Here is a 17,722-nt window from a genome sequence, read left to right on the forward strand (position 1 = left end):
CATAAATATTTCCAACATCATTCAATATTCTTAGATTCCAATGTCATCAAACATTCCTCTACAACAAGACTTTTCCCATGGCTGCACAATGTTTCATCTTACCAACAATAGTCTAATACGTCTTTTTTTTCTTTCTGAGACTGAAACCACACAAGCTTTATTAAATGACCAGAGAATGGAACCTAGTTCACAAATCAACTTCTTCTATAATATATTGTGTCTTAAAAGCAGATATTTGGAAAACAATGTCTTAGCCCTAAAGAATGAATCCCTAGAGATGGTAAAAAATATATATATTTGGTTGGTGGCAGAAAAATACATATGTATGAGTGGAAATTCTATTACTATATACTTTGTTAATATTTTTATTCTTTCTGTCACCAAACATAAAATTCATATATTGGTGTGTAATCCGTTATAGCAGGTACTCCACAAAAGGTAAAAATGATTGACAGAATTTAGGATCTCAAATCATACCTGGACAGCACTTGACATGTGTCTCAACACCTACCTTAGCACCAAGTACAGAGCAATCGTGTTATATCTGGTGTATACATAAGTGAGGAAATACACCTGCTGTCTATCACATGTAAATTTGTGTCTTAATGAATCTCATTACAAATGATAATGTCATGTTGACTCACAACAAATGATACAAGTATTACTTAAGTGCTCACTTATTATACATAGTATCTGGTTCCCAGAGGGTATTATTAAAAAATAGCTTTATTGAGACATAATTCACATACCATACAACTCTTTGATTTCAGTATATTGAATTGTTATTATTTTTAAATAGTGGTAAGATATATGGAACAAAAAATTGCTACTCTGACCCTAACCACTTTTACGTTTACAGTTCAGTAGGATTTGTCACACAACGTTGTACAACCACCACCATTATTTCCAGAAATATTTTACCACCCTGATTAGAAACTCTATGACCATTAAGGAATAATTCTCCACTCATTCCTGTCTCCAGCCTCCAACAACCTCTTTCTGTCTTTAAGATTTGCCTATTCAAGATATTTAACCTAAGTGAAATTATATTTCTCCTTTTGTGTCTGGATTATTTCACTTAGCATAATTTTTTTCAACATACATCCACATTGCGGTATATACCAGAACTTGATTCCTTCCTATGGCTGAAGAATAGTCCATCAAATGTTTATACCAATATATGTTTATCCATTCATCTATTGGTGGACTCTTGGGTTCCATTCGTTGGCTATTGTGAATAATGCTTCTGTGAACACTGACCTACTCCAGAGGGAGTTTTTGAAAAGCAAAAAAAACATGGCTTATACCTCAAGGAATTCAGAAATAGGTTGAAGAGAGAAGAAATTCCTGGAAAGTTAACTATAGAGTCAAATAACAGCTGATTAAGTGAAAGAAATACCACCAAACATCATGTGATTAAATATATTAGACAACAGACAGTGTGTTACAGTATTTGAAAGTGGGCGAGGTCACAGAAGGCTGGCGATGGGTTTATCAAGGAGAGCGATTCTGTGCAGCATCTGGAAATAGACAGAGGCTTTGGATTGGGAGAAAGGAGAGGGGCGGCAGAACCCTAGCTGGCCAGGTCAGCATAGCAAAGTCTACAGAGAGGGAAGATACATGGCAATTTCATGGAAAATTAGGAGGCACACTGATCAGGGCCTGAGAGATAGAGGTCAAAAAAAATCAAGAGCCCCCACACCTCAATGCCAAGTGTGTAACAGCTTTGGGGCATCCCAGCACAAGCCCCTTTCTGCTGAAAACTGCCCCCATCCGCAGGATTAGCCTAGTGACCTCCACTCCCAAGGCCATTAATGACCAGACAACGTATTGACACCTGAGGCAAGTATAGGCCAGTCGGATAATCAGATTTTTTACAAGAGAGTCTGGAATTTAGAAGTACCAGTGCTTGAACATTCAAAGGACATTCCCACAGATGGACATCCTCTTTCTCTCTATGCATGGTGAGACAGGGAAAGCTGGAAAGAGACAGAGAGAGGGGGAGAGGGAGACAGAGACAGAGGCAGAGAGAAGCAGAACCCCCCAGGGGGACTGGAGGTTCGGAACCATTAAGCTCTCCTGTCGGGTCCCCGGCCCCTGGCCAGCTGGTTTCTGGGTGGAGGCTCCCCAACAGCCCCAGCTTCATTTCTTGTGCTTCTATGGGGTACACTTTTTTTCTTATAACCAATACAGCTTATTTTGAATGTATTTCTATTCATTGTAACTTGGCTAAGATCCCAGACAGTGTGTTGTCCTCTGCCAAGTGCTCACCTAAGCTGCTCCATGGTATTGCTGCCTTGGCATCCATTTTGTTTGGCTAAAAAGGCCTGCAGGGTGCCTTAAATTCACACTACCCCCTCACGCAAGGGTGTGCCCTAGAAAACAGCCAAAAGAGCCACCGGGAAATATAGCTTCCTGGTAAGTGTGAAAGTCGCTCAGTCGTGTCCATCTCTTTGTGACCCCATGGACTATACCATCCTTGGAATTCTCCAGGCCAGAATACTGGAGTGGGTAGCCTTTCCCTTCTCCAGGGGATCTTCCCAACCCAAGGATCAAACCCAGGTCTCCTGTATTGCAGGTGGATTCTTTACCAGCTGAGCCACAAGGGAAGTCCAAGAATACTGGAGTGGACAGCCTATCCCTTCTCCAGCAGATCTTCCCGACCCAGGAATTGAACCAGGGTCTCCTGCATTGCAGGAAGATTCTTTACCAACTGAACTATCAGGGAAGCCCATATGACTTCCCCAATAACCCCCGTGATCAACAGTCTCCCCAAACTCCAAGAGCCTTCCCCCATATCACTTAGTTAAGACCCACCGAGGAACTTACCAAAATCCTGCCTTTGGGCTTTGGATTGAGCTTAGCTCAGGAACCTCAAAGCGTTCCACCCACACACTCCACCCTAATAAAAGCTTGTGCCCCAGGTCCTGGGCCTGCCCCCTTTCTTGACCTCTCCCTTCAGGCCTGCCATGTACATCTTCAGGATAAACCTATTTCAGTTTCTCTTATGGTCTTGTGTTTTGCTTACCATCCTACACCTGTGGTTCTACTTAACAAATGTCAATTCAATAAAGTCACAACAACCCCCAAGACAGATTATAGTCAGTCAGTTACACTGTATCTGTGGGTTCAAAAAAACTTTTTCAGAAGGTTCCAAAAAGCAAAACTTGAATTTGCCACAAACCAATAACTACTTCCACAGCGCTCCCACTGTATTAGGTATTACAAGATCTAGAGGTGTTGATATAAAGTATAGGATGTTTACATCAAAAGCAAACTCTATGCCATTTTACATAAAGGACGTGAGGTACCTCAGAGGTGTCTTGCAATAAATCCCCTGTAGATAGGAGACTCTGAGGAAAGGAAATCAGCTCAAGTGAGTCCCCCTCCCCACTTTTTTAAAGACTTTTTTTTTTTATGTGGACCATTTTAAAAGTCTTTATTGAATTAGTTACAATATTGCTCTGTTGTTTATGTTTCGGTTTCTTGGCCCCTAGGCATGTGAGATCTTAGCTCCCCGACCAGGGATCAAGCCTGCACCCTGTGTCGGAAGGTGAAGTCTTAAGTCTTAACCGCTGGACTGCCAGGGAAGCCCGCTGGAGTGAGTCTTTAAATAAGGGGAAAAGGAGCAAACACAGAAGCAGTGGTGGGGAAGGGAGGAACGGGGTAATCTCAGCCCACCTGTACTTCCCTGAATTCTCTTGCTGGTTTGTGAGCTCAGTCAGTAGCCCCACTCATCCCAGACTTCCTGACTTCGCCTAAAGGCCAGTTAATCCCTGACCTTGCACCTGCTTCTCATTTGCTAGTGATGAGCAGAAGCAATGGCAGTCCTACAGAATCCAACAGTTTACGGCGCTCACCGAGGTACAAAACCCTGACTTGGAAAGTATGCTCTACGCGCAAAAAAAGGTCAGTTGCACAGGCCTCCACCCCTCCTTTTCCCCTTCTGGAAGCTGCAGAGGAAAATTCACAGAATGATCCAAATCCTGGTTCCCCTGTGCCCTGCCTTCCCCCCGCCCCCACCCCGCAAGGAGAACCGAGCCAGTTGGGCGAACTCTCTTTCTTATGTGTCCCCGTGTTCTCTTTCACCACAGCCCTTCTCTCACCTTCATCTCTTCTACCTCTCTGCCAAATGTGACTTAGGAAAATCACGCCCTATATGGGAACCAAAAAAGCTCCTAATTGTGGCTACACCCCGAAGAGAGGTACTTGGTCCTAAGGACGGAAAAAAAAAAAAAAAGGCAAATCCAAAGTTAAGAAGTTAAAATTAGACACAGAAATGAAAAGGTCTTCTCCACCTAGGACTAACGCAGATAACAAGGCTGTCTCCGTAGGAAAGAATTCCATCTATTTCCTCATTCTTCTCTAGTGAAGCTGCTGTCCTACTGACAATGACAAAATAAACACAATTTATCTTTTATGCTTGTCCTGGTACCTGATAGGGCACCTGGCACTTCCTAGATCCTCCATCAGTGCTTTTGCTTTGGGTAGATGGAGACTGTAAATTGATTCAATATACTATTTTTCTGTTTGCATGCTAAGTTGCTTTAGTCATGCCTGGCTCTTTGCAACCCTACTGACTGTAGCCCAGCAGGTTCCTCTGTCCATGGGATTCTCCAGGCAAGAACACTGGAGTGGGCTGCCATGTCCTTCTCCAGGGGATCTTCCTGACCGAGGGATCGAACCTACATCTCTTATGTCTCTTGCATTGACAGGCGGGTTCTTTACCACTAGTGCCTGGAAAGCCCTGTTTGGGTTAATTATTAATATATTACTAATGTATTAATATAATTATCAACATAGTGTTATATGGTATAATGTATTAATGTAGAAATGTTAATGATTATATTTCATTGTAAATGCATTGGAATAATGCATCCTTATAATAAATCATAATTAAAGCACAATAATTCAATGTAGTACATTCTAAATACATTGTAATGATTTCACTGTAAGCATATGATATTTTAGGTGCACATACCAATCACTTTATAACTTTGTTTCTTTGGGGAAAATGGAAAGTCAATTCAGGGAACCAAGAACATTCTTAAAAAACACACTTTTGAAACACTTCTGATTTATATATTATGCAATGGATGGTTACTATTTCTATTTTAAATGTCTTTAACTTTTATTGTGATTTTAGAATTTTCTGATTGTTTTAAATCTAGCTCCATAACCAAACCTTCATGGAATAAGCAATGAACCTAAAATATGATTGTTTCGTTGACTGTGACTCCTTGCCAGGACTTCAGAAGCCCTTGTTTCCAGGTCTCTGCTGTTGGCGTTGGCGGGGGCTTAAGAAACTACAATGTCTTTTAGTTTTATCCACTTCCATCAGTTCTATTTTTGCATCTCCATACTTAGCACACAGAGCTATCTTTATCACTCCAGCTGACTGGCATGAGAGTCCCCAGGGCATAGTAGCTATACAAGATTATTTAAGCATACTTCCTCCCCTTCAAATAAGACAATGCAGAATGCAGAAAAGACATCAGAAATTGTCACAATAGTAGAAATTTGTGTATGTGTGCCTATGAGAACTGCTAAAGATTTCTTTCTTTGTACTGTTGTACACATTATTAACAGAATATCTATAATGCTTTCCAGAAGTTTATTTTAAGCTGTGTAATGTCATCTCTTCACATTCCTAAATTCACTTGGAAACATCATGATAAAATAAAGTTTCTTATAATCACATAATCCAGATTTCAAAGTCTGAGAGTTTTTTTTAAAACCTCTTACCCTTATTCTCAATTGAGGAATCCATAGTTAGGCAGCATTCCAGCTGATGCAACAAATAGTTGGATTGTTCTAAGAGGACAAAACTCAGAAACTTTCAATCCTTTGCTTGCTTTTCAGTTATTCAGTTTTAGCTGGTACATGTAAGATTGGCCTAATGAGTGCATCAGAATGGAAAAGACCATGAGTCCTGAACAGACAGCGGAATCTCACAGTCCAAAATTCACACGCCATTTATGAAGCCGTGGTAGCTCTGCTGTTGAGATCTGCACTGCCCACTACATACAGTAGCCACAAAGGCACCGGAAGCCACTGAGCACATGAAATAAGGCCCATCTGAACAGAGACGTGTAGCAAGCATAAAATACACCCTGGATTTCAAAGACTTGGTACCAAAGAAGATGAAGGTAAGATTCTCGTTACTAATCTTTTATATTGATTGCAAGTTGAAATGATACTGTTTTGGATATAATGGGTTCAACAAATGAGATTCTTAAAATTAATTTTTACCTGACTCTATTTAAATTCTTAATGTGGCCACTAGAATATATAAACTGACACATGTGGCCCACACATGTGGCTCACTTTATATTTCTAGTGGACAGTATTTGGTTTAGAGGTGTCCTCATTAAGTCACATGACCAATAATTGGTCTTTCAGACTGGAAGTCAGAGCTGCTGCAGAATTTTACTCCAAATCAGACTAATCATAGTAGAATATGACCAGGAGTAAAGGTTAAAGCAGATCCTTCATGTTTAATTTTTTCATCCAAACATTTAATAATACCTAACAGGACAGTTAAGTCATGTCTAGCCACGCAAGCCACTGGTTGAGATAAATGTCACTGCAGTGTATGTAATACCTGTCTTACTTAAGCTCTTTCCCAGTTGATAATACATCCATTTTCATCTCAGTCACTGTGAATCGTACTCATTTCACAGCATGGAAACAAGACAGTGAATCATGAATTCATTTGTTTTGACTTTTTGTTGTTTCCCTAACCATTGCTGCTAAAAGAAAGACAAGTGATCTTTTCACAGAAAATAGAAACATGAATTTGATTTTTTTTGATTTACTGGAAAATAAAGCTTTTAAGATCCTGTATATGGGCAACAGGGGGCTAGTTGTTGTCATAGGAGTACTACAACTGAACACATGGTGCATATTAAGAAGTTCACACTGATCCTGATATTAACATAGATAAAAAATTCAGTCCCAAGTCCCTGACGTGGGATTACAAATTACTGAATTTAAAACACACTGGGGGTCATTGCTGCCAGCAAAGAGTTGTGTAACTGCTACTAAAAACAATAGTGATTTCAGAAGTAGGTTGAAAACAAAACAATAATATCTTTGTAATGTTCTGAAATTGTTGCAAGAACAGAACTAAGACAGGCTCCATTGCATTTCCCAGTCTGATTTGCTGACCGTCTTGTCTGCCCATAATTGTTTTCTGCCATTCATTTCCTCCAATTGTCAATTATTGCTAAAACAATTATGAAAAAAAACAAGTGTCTGTCTTTGTTTCCTGTTGCCAATGAATACAGTGAAGTCATAGACCAGACTAGTGCATCATAATCTTTTCCATTGCAATGAATTATGGTGTCACAAACAGGATGCAGCTTCTTACTGGGCAGAGAAGCCTAAATGGGGCTGAATTAGCACAAACCTGATCATCAGTCATGAAAGCAAGAAATTAGAGCATCGGGACTTAGTTCTCCACTGTATCAAAACACATTGGTTTTCATACCTGATTATAAAAGTAATACATGCTTATCCCAGAGAGAAAGCAGAAAATAAAAATCACCGTTACCCCCACTGGCCAGAGATTCTTATTGCTGACATTTTAATATATGAATTTTTAGTTCTTCTTTTTCATATATACATTTATAATTTGTAAGAAAATGGGATCATGCCACGAATATAACATTTTTGTCTTTTCTTTTTCACATATACATTTACTACAAACAGTTACCATTGCCATTAAATATTTTAATGTAATTTAATGGCTATTTGTAATTTCATATTGTGGACTATTATTTGGCAAATCCCTAACGTTGTATATTTTCCAAAATTTTTTCTGTTTCAAATAGACAAACTTTCTTTTACATACATTTTTGTCTCAATATATGAATATTTCCTTAGGATACATTCCTAAAAGACTATATTTTAATAGAAAATATATGGTGTATTTTTAAATAAACATTTAGAATAAAAGGTCTAGGAAATTTTCTTAACAATCAAGGCACAAGTGTGTATTAAAAATTTCATAACCAAACTTCATGGTGGCTCAGATGGTAAAGAATCTGCCTGCAATGCAGGAGACCCTGGTTGGATCCCTGCGTTGGGAAGATCCTCTGGAAAAGGGATGGCTACCCACTGCAGTATTCTGGCCTGGGGAATGCCATGGACAGATGAGCCTCGCAGGCTACAGTCAACGGGGTCTCAAAGAGTCAGACACCGCTGAGAGACTTTAAGCTTTTACCTTCCTAACAGGATAAACAACTGAAATACCTTTAATGATTACCAAGTTTAATAAATCCAGAACGGGATACCCTTCAAGCCAGCCAGCTGGAAGGGTGTAAGTAACTCTATGAAATCCATTTCCAGAATCTCTTAGCACCACTAGCCTCCAAACCTTTTAGGAGCCCACAGATGTTTCTGCTGACTCTGACTCGGTTTCCTAAGGAGCCAAGGTTCCCAGACCTCAGCTAAGCGTTGTTAGCTGGTTCTGCCACTAGAGGGCAGCCAGAGACAGGGAGAGGAGTTTAACACCCTTCGGCCTGTTTTCTCGTCATGGTCATTTTTATTTCACCAAATAACCGAGGAAAAATCTAAAAACAAGGCACTGAAGGGAAAAACAATTTGGGCAATAAATATACAAATAAATAAATGGGAAATTCTCTGTGTATAAACTGTTCCCTTTTCCTCAGACAGATTAACCGAAAGGTGGAGAATTCTGAGGGCTACCACAGTGAGGTAAGAAGACCAGGCGTCTGGTTAATCCGCGTTGATGTGTGGCAGGGGCCACCACAGTGCTGTGAAGTGACTCTCCTCCAATTAAAATAAGTCCATAAATTCTTCAAAAAGAAGAAGATCTGGGTTACAGCATGAACAATTGTGCCTTTAGGTCTTTGTAGATGGAGGAAGCGAATCCACAGAAGATACTCAACATTCTCCATGGGAATGAGGGGGAACATGGCTTTGAGCATATGGACGGCTGGGTTCCATTTTCTGTCTCTAACCAGGCAATCGTGGACAAGTCACTTAACCTCTCTGAGCCTCAGTTTTCTCATTTGTACAGTCTGGCTAGCAATGGAATCTGCTCATAAGTAGTTGTGAGCATTACATAGAGAATGCATATTAAAAAAAAAAAAAAAGCTTGGCATAAAGAAAATCCCCATCAGTGTTGGCGTTGTCATTATTTCCAGCCTTTACCTTTCTCCTAAGCTATTTCCCATTTCCAGTGTCCACTTAACTATTTCTACCTGATTATCCCATCATTGCCTCAAATTTAATCCTCCCTCACCAATTCCCTGACCTGCTGCTATCTCTGACTATTTCTCTGAATAGACTCTAAATTAAACATAATATCCTTTCTAACACTTCCTCTCCTCCCTGATCCATACCCAATTAGTTTACAAGACACGTGGATTTGTTCTCTAACATGTCTTCATCTGACTGGTTTCTTTCTCTCTTTTGTCACCAGCGTCCAGACCTCGGTAAGCTGCTCTCTTTGCCCCAGCAGGTCCTGCCTTGAATGACCAGATCTTATTGATGTCATTTCCCATTTCAAAACCCTCAGTGTCTCCTCAGTGTCTTCAAATTAGATTCTAAATTCCTTAGTCTAGCATTATGGTCCCACCACAGTCTGACCTCAATCTCCTCCAGACACTTTTCACTTTTTCCATATGTGCATTGCTTCTGTTTCTATCAAGCTGGTGGACACAGAGTTCCCTGGTAGGATGACCAGATTTAGGAAATAAAAAACACAGGACTCCCAGTTAAATGTGAATCAGATCCACAACAAATATATTTTGTATATCTCATGCAACAGACTTCATGCACATACTCTTACTAGGAAAGGTATATGTTGTTTATCTGAAATTCACATTTCAGTGGGAATCCTATATTTCATTTGGCAACCCAAGTACTTTCCTATCTCTTCCCACGCACACAGTTCCATTCTTATCTTGGAGGCTTTTATCTCTGGCCATACCCATCAGATCTGCCCTTCAAGGCTCAGTTCAACCTCTCCCCTTCAGGAAGCCTGCCAGGATGAGAACTTCCTTACCTGTAATCATTATCCACATCATTCATTTGGTCCCACATATAGGATGCCTTGTGTTCTGTATAATTCCAGCTCTCCAAGTTAATGTTGAGTTTATCAAAGGTAGAGATTATAAGTAGAAGAACTTAATAAATATGCTTTGGTGGTGCTACTGCTGATCTGTAATATAGGATATGAAGGGATAAGAGTATAGGAGAAAAAGAGCCTCCAGAGGTCACTAATCTGGATTTAAGGTGCTCATAGACCCATGAAAATCAATTTGCAGCTCCCCCTGCTCCCACAGCATCAGGCCAGGTGGGTATGGCTGCCTGGCGGTGGGACGCTTCTTCCAGCATCCTCCTTCAATACATCCTACAAGTTGTGAATTACAATGTGAAATCTACATTTCTTAAAACTTCACTCTATCTCTTCAGCAATCTGATCTCATTTATATTTCAATGAGTATCAAGTGGTGGCTATACTATGTAACCTGTAAACACATAGTGGTTGTAGGAGTTATGCTGGAAGCCAAGAAATAAATGGCTGTTTAATTAATAGAGAAGCTAAAAAAGTTGGCTTTTGTGTGTTTGTTTCAAAATCAGCTAACTCTAGTAATGTACTATGGGCTTCCGTGGTGTCTCAGCAGTAAAGAATCTGCCTGCAATGCAGGAGATTCGAGTTCAATCCCCGGGTAGGGAAGATCCGCTGGAGAAGGAAATGGCAACCCACTCCAGTATTCTTGTCCGGGAAATCCCAGGAACAGAGTTTTTAGGCTACAGTCCATGTGGTCGCAGAGGGACACAACTTAGTGAGTAAACAAAAGCAACAATAATGTACTATAACCTCAGGAACTTGAGAATACATCAAGAAAACTGTCAAACTATTAAGCAATTCCCAAGAAATCTATTTTAAATAACTGGTACTTCATGGATACATTTATAAGCATCTATGGGCATCCAGAAACTAATGACCCAAAACAAAACTTTTAAAATTGGGAAAGATACATATTCTTAGAATAAAATACATAGCTCATAGTTTTGTTTATTATTTAAGCCTTCAATAGTGTTTATAACAATTTTATTCTCATAAGGTAAACATACGAATATGTCAAATGAGAATGTTGTTTTGAAATTGCAAGGGGAAAAAGTTCAATATACACAGAGAAATCAGAATCACTGTAAGTGGTGTTTCTATCACTAGACCCACATGGGATGGCAATTAATTAGGTTACCTTAGGTTTTATTTTGTGGAAATAATAAAATGGATTCAGCACTGAATTCAGGACTTTGCAGAATTAGAGTGTCCTGGAAACAAGGGCTAAGACTTTGTTCTGTTTCTTCAGGCTCATCATATTTGTCCAGATTAATTTTATTTCCCTCTATTTTTTACTACCTAGCTTTAAGAAATATTGCTCTTTCTACTCAAGGATATTATACTTTGCTATTACCATGGAATGAATTATAATTTTCTAATCAGAAGAAAATAACCCTTAAATTATTCCAGGAAGGAGAACAGGCAATAAAATCCACATCGAGACAAAACTCAGCCTTGGCCTCCTGCATTAGTCTCAATCTGGCTGGCTCAGCTTTTCTGGCTTCCAGTTTTGCTATCTTCTTAGGACAGATTCTAAACATACCAATCTCAAACGGGGATAAACCAAAATAACAGCAACACATTTCCTTCTGCTTTTCCTTTTCAATAAACCACCAGAACCTTATTCCTTTGTTTGACATCATAGAAACATTAATCAAGTTTTTCCAGGACACAAATGTGAATATAATCAGTGGGGGATGCAAATACGGTGGATCATCTAAACAAATGTACTTGTGTGATGGCAAAAAAATGTTAAAAGAGTTGGAATGTCCCTAGGAGCTTTCCAAGTTTTTGTGGGCAGCATCAGCTGCTCTTGGATATAATCCATTCCCTTTTGACCTTTCCACTTCCAAACCCAGGAACAATTTTTCAGGTCAGTCAGAAAATATATGTTGAATGAATATTTGGAAATAATAATTTAAATGCAAGTAATTATTGTGAACAGTTTCTATCACTGGAGCTGTTAAGTGCTGGGTTTTGTTTTTTTTTTTTTTTAATGCTTCTAGAGGGTTTTCCTTAGTCTGAAAATGCATGTTTAGAAAAACCCTTGCATTAAAAAAATTCAATCTTCACTGAATGTTATACAAAATTTAAATTTTAGTTAAAATAACTTTTCTAAAATGACCACTTTTGCTTGAGGGCCTCTCTATGCAGTGTATTCTAAACCAGTATTGATTCAAAAATTGGTATGTGGAATATTAATCAGTACTTTGAAAAGGATAGAAAAACAGACAAATATCAAGAAATGATTTTTCAAAAATGATCTTCAATGAAATTATTTATATTATGTAATCCTCTGGTGACAAAGAAACCAAAGAAAACTTAGTGGAGACAGAACTATTTTAAAGAAACAACTACTTAAAAATATTATTGTTAAAAACTGAAGATGTCACAACTAAGGCTGAAGGAAATTTCCGCATTTCTTCCGCGATAAAAGCAAAGCTCATGAGCTCTTCAAGAGACTCTGCCTTCAAATTATACACACCATCTAGGGCTAATCTCCATAGCACATGAGATGCATGTAGGCACAACAGCAGACTCTCTTGAAAAGAACACTTACCTTAATTCGCAGGCGCGGAATCATTTCAAGCTCATCCTCTCCTTTCTGCTTCACCAACCCCTCACGGTTCCTCTTCCACGTGTCTAAACACCTAGAGATTCCTGTTCTCTCTTCTGAAATGCTGCCTTCATCGCCATTGCCCAAATCCAATTCAAACGTGGGGAGAGAAAAAAATTCTAATTTGCAAGCTGTTTACGCCTCACGACCACAGCGAAGCCGCTAAGCTTTGAGCTCAATGAATTAAAGGTTGTTTGGCTAAATGGCAGGCACACTTCCTCCTATTCTTTCTGAACTTAGTTTTCCTGCCTCCAGCGGTGCTTTTTCCTTTCCTGGGCTATAAATAGGCTGGTGGTAAGAGTCCAGAGGAAAGAAAAGGCAGGAAATACATTTGATTTCAAAAAGCAGTCTTAGGGGTGTGTGTGTGTGTGTGTGTGTGTCTTCCAAGTGAGCACCAATAAACAATTTAAGGAAAATTCAGCATTGGTGTGTTGCACCATAGCAAACATTTTCTTTGATTTCCTATAACCTCCGTTTAGCTGTCAGCTGTCATTTTCCATAAGCAGAGCTTGGATTTGGAGATGTATTATTTTCTAAACAGACCATAAAAAAATCTGCATGTAAGCCTTAATTTTTCGAAAGATTGTCTGAAAAAAAAAATCAAATTTCCTGGGGGAAAGGAGGAAAAGAGCAGACAAGGAGGGTTACCATAGTTGTTTCTTTTTGTTCAGAAGGAGGTGAAGCAGCACTTTTTGAAGCAAGATTCAACCAAAGGTGAACAAGAAAAGCAGATACTTTTGCTTGGATGAAAGTATGAAGTCGAATTTAAAAACCAGTCAGCCTTTGCACAAAATTAATAGATTGCCTACAGTCTTGCTACTCAGAGTTGTTTAACTTCTGCCATAATTTAATGCGACACAAAGTAAAATAAAGATTAGATGTTATTTTCTTTTACATGTCAGATTGGCAGATCAAAATTTTGGATATTGTTCGATACCATGGAAGTATGGAGAAATAAGCATCCATATAATAATAGATGAAAGTATAAACTGGCATAAACTATTTGATAGAGGACAGTTCCCAGCTTCTTTCAAAATGTTAAGTGCACATATTCTAACAAGATATTAAACATGCTTGATTCTTCAAAGTGGGTGTGGAGATCTGGAAAGAAGGAACAGTTTAATTTCTGATATACATATTTTGTACTTTTTTTTTTAACTTTTATATTGTGTATGTCAGGCTTTAAAAACTTATTAAGGGATAGAGTTTTTAAAATGGCTATTATTTAAATAATAAGTAGTAATATAGGATTCATAGGATTCTATTATCTATCATCTGTCAATGATTATACACTTAACACCTCAACAAGCTTCTCTTTACATTGGTTTCCACTGGGTAACACTTTGAGAAGCAGTGGCACTTTGTGATCAAAGTCTCCATGGCTGGGCCCAGCAATCTGTGTTTTAACTCCAGATAATTCTCATGCTCACTAAAGGATAAGAAGCATCAGTCTACAGAATTATTTTGTTTATTAATATCGCACCCTCTAAAAAGAATTTGAGATTACAGCTTGGTGACTAGAGCTAATAATGTGTTGTGCTTAGTCACTCAGTCGTGTCTGACTCTTTGTGACCTCACGGACTGCAGCCCGCCAGGCTCCTCTGTTCATGGAGATTCTCAGGCAAGAATACTGGAGTGGGTTGCCATGCCCTCCGCCAGGGGATCTTCCCAACTCAAGGATAGAATCCAGGTCTTCTGCATTGAAGGCAGATTCTTTACCTTCTGAGCCACCAGGGAAGCCCAAGAATACTGGAGTGGGTAGCCTATTCCTTCTCCAGGGGAACGTCCCATCCCAGGAATTGAACTGGGGTCTCCTGCATTGCAGGCAGATTCTTTAGCATCTGAGCTACCAGGGAAGCCTAGAGTTAATACCATATTGCATATGTGAAAGTTGCTAAGAGAGTAAATCTTTAAAGTCCTCATCACAAGAAGGAAAATTTTCTGTAATTATGAATGTTGGCAGATTGTTAACTAATCGATTGTGGTGATTATTTCCCAATATACACAAATATCAAACTAGTATGTAGTATACCTGAAACTAACATAATGTTAAATATCAATTATACATCAATTAAAATAAGACATGAATACAAATAAAAAGATTTGAGGCAAATGATTTTGTTTTATGGAAAAATAAGAATAACTTTAAAGACAATACCAGTGACTCCGATTAAGAAGACCACAAGAGTTTTTACACATAAAGGTTAAAAAGTCAAATCGATTTCCCAATTAATTTTGAGGAGCTACCTGAAGCAGGGCAAAAGCAGTGGAAAGAGCAAACTGGTGATATTTAAGGGAGAGAGAAAATCTCTGTCTCATTGTGGGTAGCCATAGTTAAAATGGACGAATTCAAAGCAGACTTTACTAATATGGATGTGTGAAAATATGGATGTTAACAAAACAAAGAAAATATGAAAAAAGTAAATGTAAAGCTTCTAAATGCAAACAAAATATTCCACTCCCTGTTTTTGTTTAGTGATTTGATTATGGTTTTCTAATGCAAAGCCCTGTCCATGAGAAACAGTAGATTGAACAATGAGCTCAGCCAGAACTGATGAGGGAAAAGCAAGAGCATCTGCATCCCAGGCACAGATGGAGAGGAAAAGGTTTCTTTTAAGAGAGAGAGAGAGAGAGAGAGAGAGAGAGAGAGAGAAAGGAGTGAATGACCTCGTTGAGGCAGCAGAAAGGAAGAAGGAAGTCCATGGTGGTCAGGATATAACAGCTGCAGTGTATTGAAGCGGCTGAAAGGTGCATGGGTTGACATTGGCAGGAAAATGACTGGCAAGGGGGGAATAAGTTTCTGGGAGCAAACCATTCTCCATGTGAGAATGAACTCTTCTAAGGAGCTCCAAGTACATTCACCAGGCTTTCATTGTTCACTGGAAACCTCCCTTCTCTTTTTGTGGGGAAATATTTTACTTCTCAAGAAGAACAGCTTCACAGAGCTCCCCAAATAGCCTGTCTATGGGAATGAAGCATTAAAACATTTATGGAAACAGAAAAGCTCTGTACTCTTAATCTAAAATTAGCAGTAGACTCTCTTAAAAGGCATTAGGGGAGAAAGTCAAAGACCTCCTGAGGAAAAGTAATGTGCCAATTTCTTCTAGTTTTGCAAGTGGAGGAAAATAAATTTTTTTATTGCAGTCATCTACAAAGAATTTCAATGTATACCATGTAAAGGAAACCCAAACAAAAGTCCTCCGGAAAGATGTGAAAAAAGCTTACATATTATTTCTCAAATGACCCAATGCGCTGCATGGATCTGAGTCTCGATGCCTTGTAGGTATTTTCTTTTCTTTTTTTTTTTTTTTCTTTTTATTATTATTTTTTTTTTGTCATACATTGATATGAATCAGCCATAGATTTACACGTATTCCCCATCCCGATCCCCCCTCCCACCTCCCTCTCCATCCGATTCCTCTGGGTCTTCCCAGTGCACCAGGCCCGAGCACTTGTCTCATGCATCCCTCCTGGGCTGGTGATCTGTTTCACCATAGATAGTATACATGCTGTTCTTTTGAAATATCCCACCCTCACATTCTCCCACAGAGTTCAAAAGTCTGTTCTGTATTTCTGTGTCTCTCTAAAGTATTCTATCTTTGTTCACAAATTGCAGAAGTTCTAGGTGCTATCAAATTGTGGGGAACTGCATTCCTTTGACTGGAATTGTTGTATTAAACTAATAAAAAATATATCAAAGCTGCTGGAAAGAATAGTCCAAAGAACATAAGTAAAGGATGGGTTTATACATTTTAGCAGGTACATTGAAAAGATGGTGGAAAGTCAGGAAGAAGTTCTACATTATAAAAATAAAATATAAAAGTTAACAACTCTTTGAAGGAATCATAAGATTTAGTGGGAGAAAGGTGAACCTTTTCCATTAACCTCTATAAATTGTGTTCGTCAGTTATTTATTTTTACTTAATCTAACAATGTTAAATTTACCTTGAAAAATTACAATAATCCTGGCACAAATGAAACCATTCACAACATTTCCAAGCAGAAGCTCAGCTTTGGTTAAAAATTCAGTGGGGAAATCTAAACCAGACTTCCCTCACTGAATTTGACTTTGGACTTGATTGGTCTTCTGTCAGTTTGCCACGTACCTAAGATGAAACAGCACTAGTTTCCACAGAAAGATGATTTTAAAATAAAGTATCTTGAACCTTTCCAGTAACAAATGCTTAGAGTTTACAGTTTTGTCAAGGCTAAGATCTGATATCATAATAGCTAAAGGAAATTCTCATTGGTGTTGTGGTAAAAGTTTTTTCTGTTAATTTAAAAATATGGACACTTTCATTTTATTGTTTCTGTCAGTTGTGTGTTCTTTGGGGCGGAGGGTGGGCAAGAACCTTTGGACCCAACCATGAGGTGGTTTGTGAAGCTAATCCCTGATGGAATCAGGATGAACAAAACCATCACTGGGAGGGAAATATGCACAAAAGAATACAGATAATTGTAGGCACAGTGCATGGCACATTTCTGAAGACAGAAGGAGGTTATCATGGGATCCAAGAGATTTGGTGCCCAAATATCACATTTTTGTGCAACATTTGGAAAGAAGAAGGGAAGGAAGTAGGAGATAGAACATGGCAGTGAAATTGATTTACCCCTCCAAGGTAAAATTTATTGCTTTGGCAGACACTCTGGTCTAAGGAAGGTCAAGTGGTAGGTTGGTGGCTGATTTAATAGTTTATACAGGTTCCCTGCTTACATAATAGATTAGTCTGAATTCATAAAAGAGTCAATGTACTCCATAATCCCCTGAACCATATGATTATGCAATTGATGAAAAAACTGCATTTATATTGATGTTGTCAAGGTAAACACAGTCACAAGTTTTAGAATCCTAACATAAGGTGCAGGGGCAAATTCACCCCAATTAGATGAAGCAAGTTAAAATAACTGAGTCTTCTGGTTGTATACAGTATGACCCAAAGACTCTCCCTCGCTGGCTTTGAAGAAGCAAGCTGCCATGTTGTGAGTGCCTCTAGAGAGCA

At 38.8% G+C, this 17,722-nt stretch overlaps 1 protein-coding gene across 4 annotated transcripts in view; it reads right to left on the reverse strand.

The window, feature by feature from the left end:
• Positions 1-12,930, reverse strand: part of RASGRP3 (RAS guanyl releasing protein 3) — a 110,391-nt gene extending 97,461 nt beyond the window's left edge. For 3 of the 4 annotated variants that reach the window (XM_043918267.1, XM_043918260.1, XM_043918261.1), the window contains exon 1: positions 12,666-12,930. The gene's annotated coding sequence lies outside the window, so the exon portion shown is untranslated. Of the gene's footprint in view, positions 1-10,036; positions 10,193-12,665 lie in introns of all 4 variants that reach the window. The other variant, XM_043918265.1, reaches the window with a different exon arrangement.
• Between the last annotated feature and the right edge of the window lie 4,792 nt (positions 12,931-17,722).

Source organism: Cervus elaphus, chromosome 11 (genome assembly GCF_910594005.1).
Source record: "Cervus elaphus chromosome 11, mCerEla1.1, whole genome shotgun sequence".
In the NCBI taxonomy this organism is placed as follows: domain Eukaryota; kingdom Metazoa; phylum Chordata; class Mammalia; order Artiodactyla; family Cervidae; genus Cervus; species Cervus elaphus.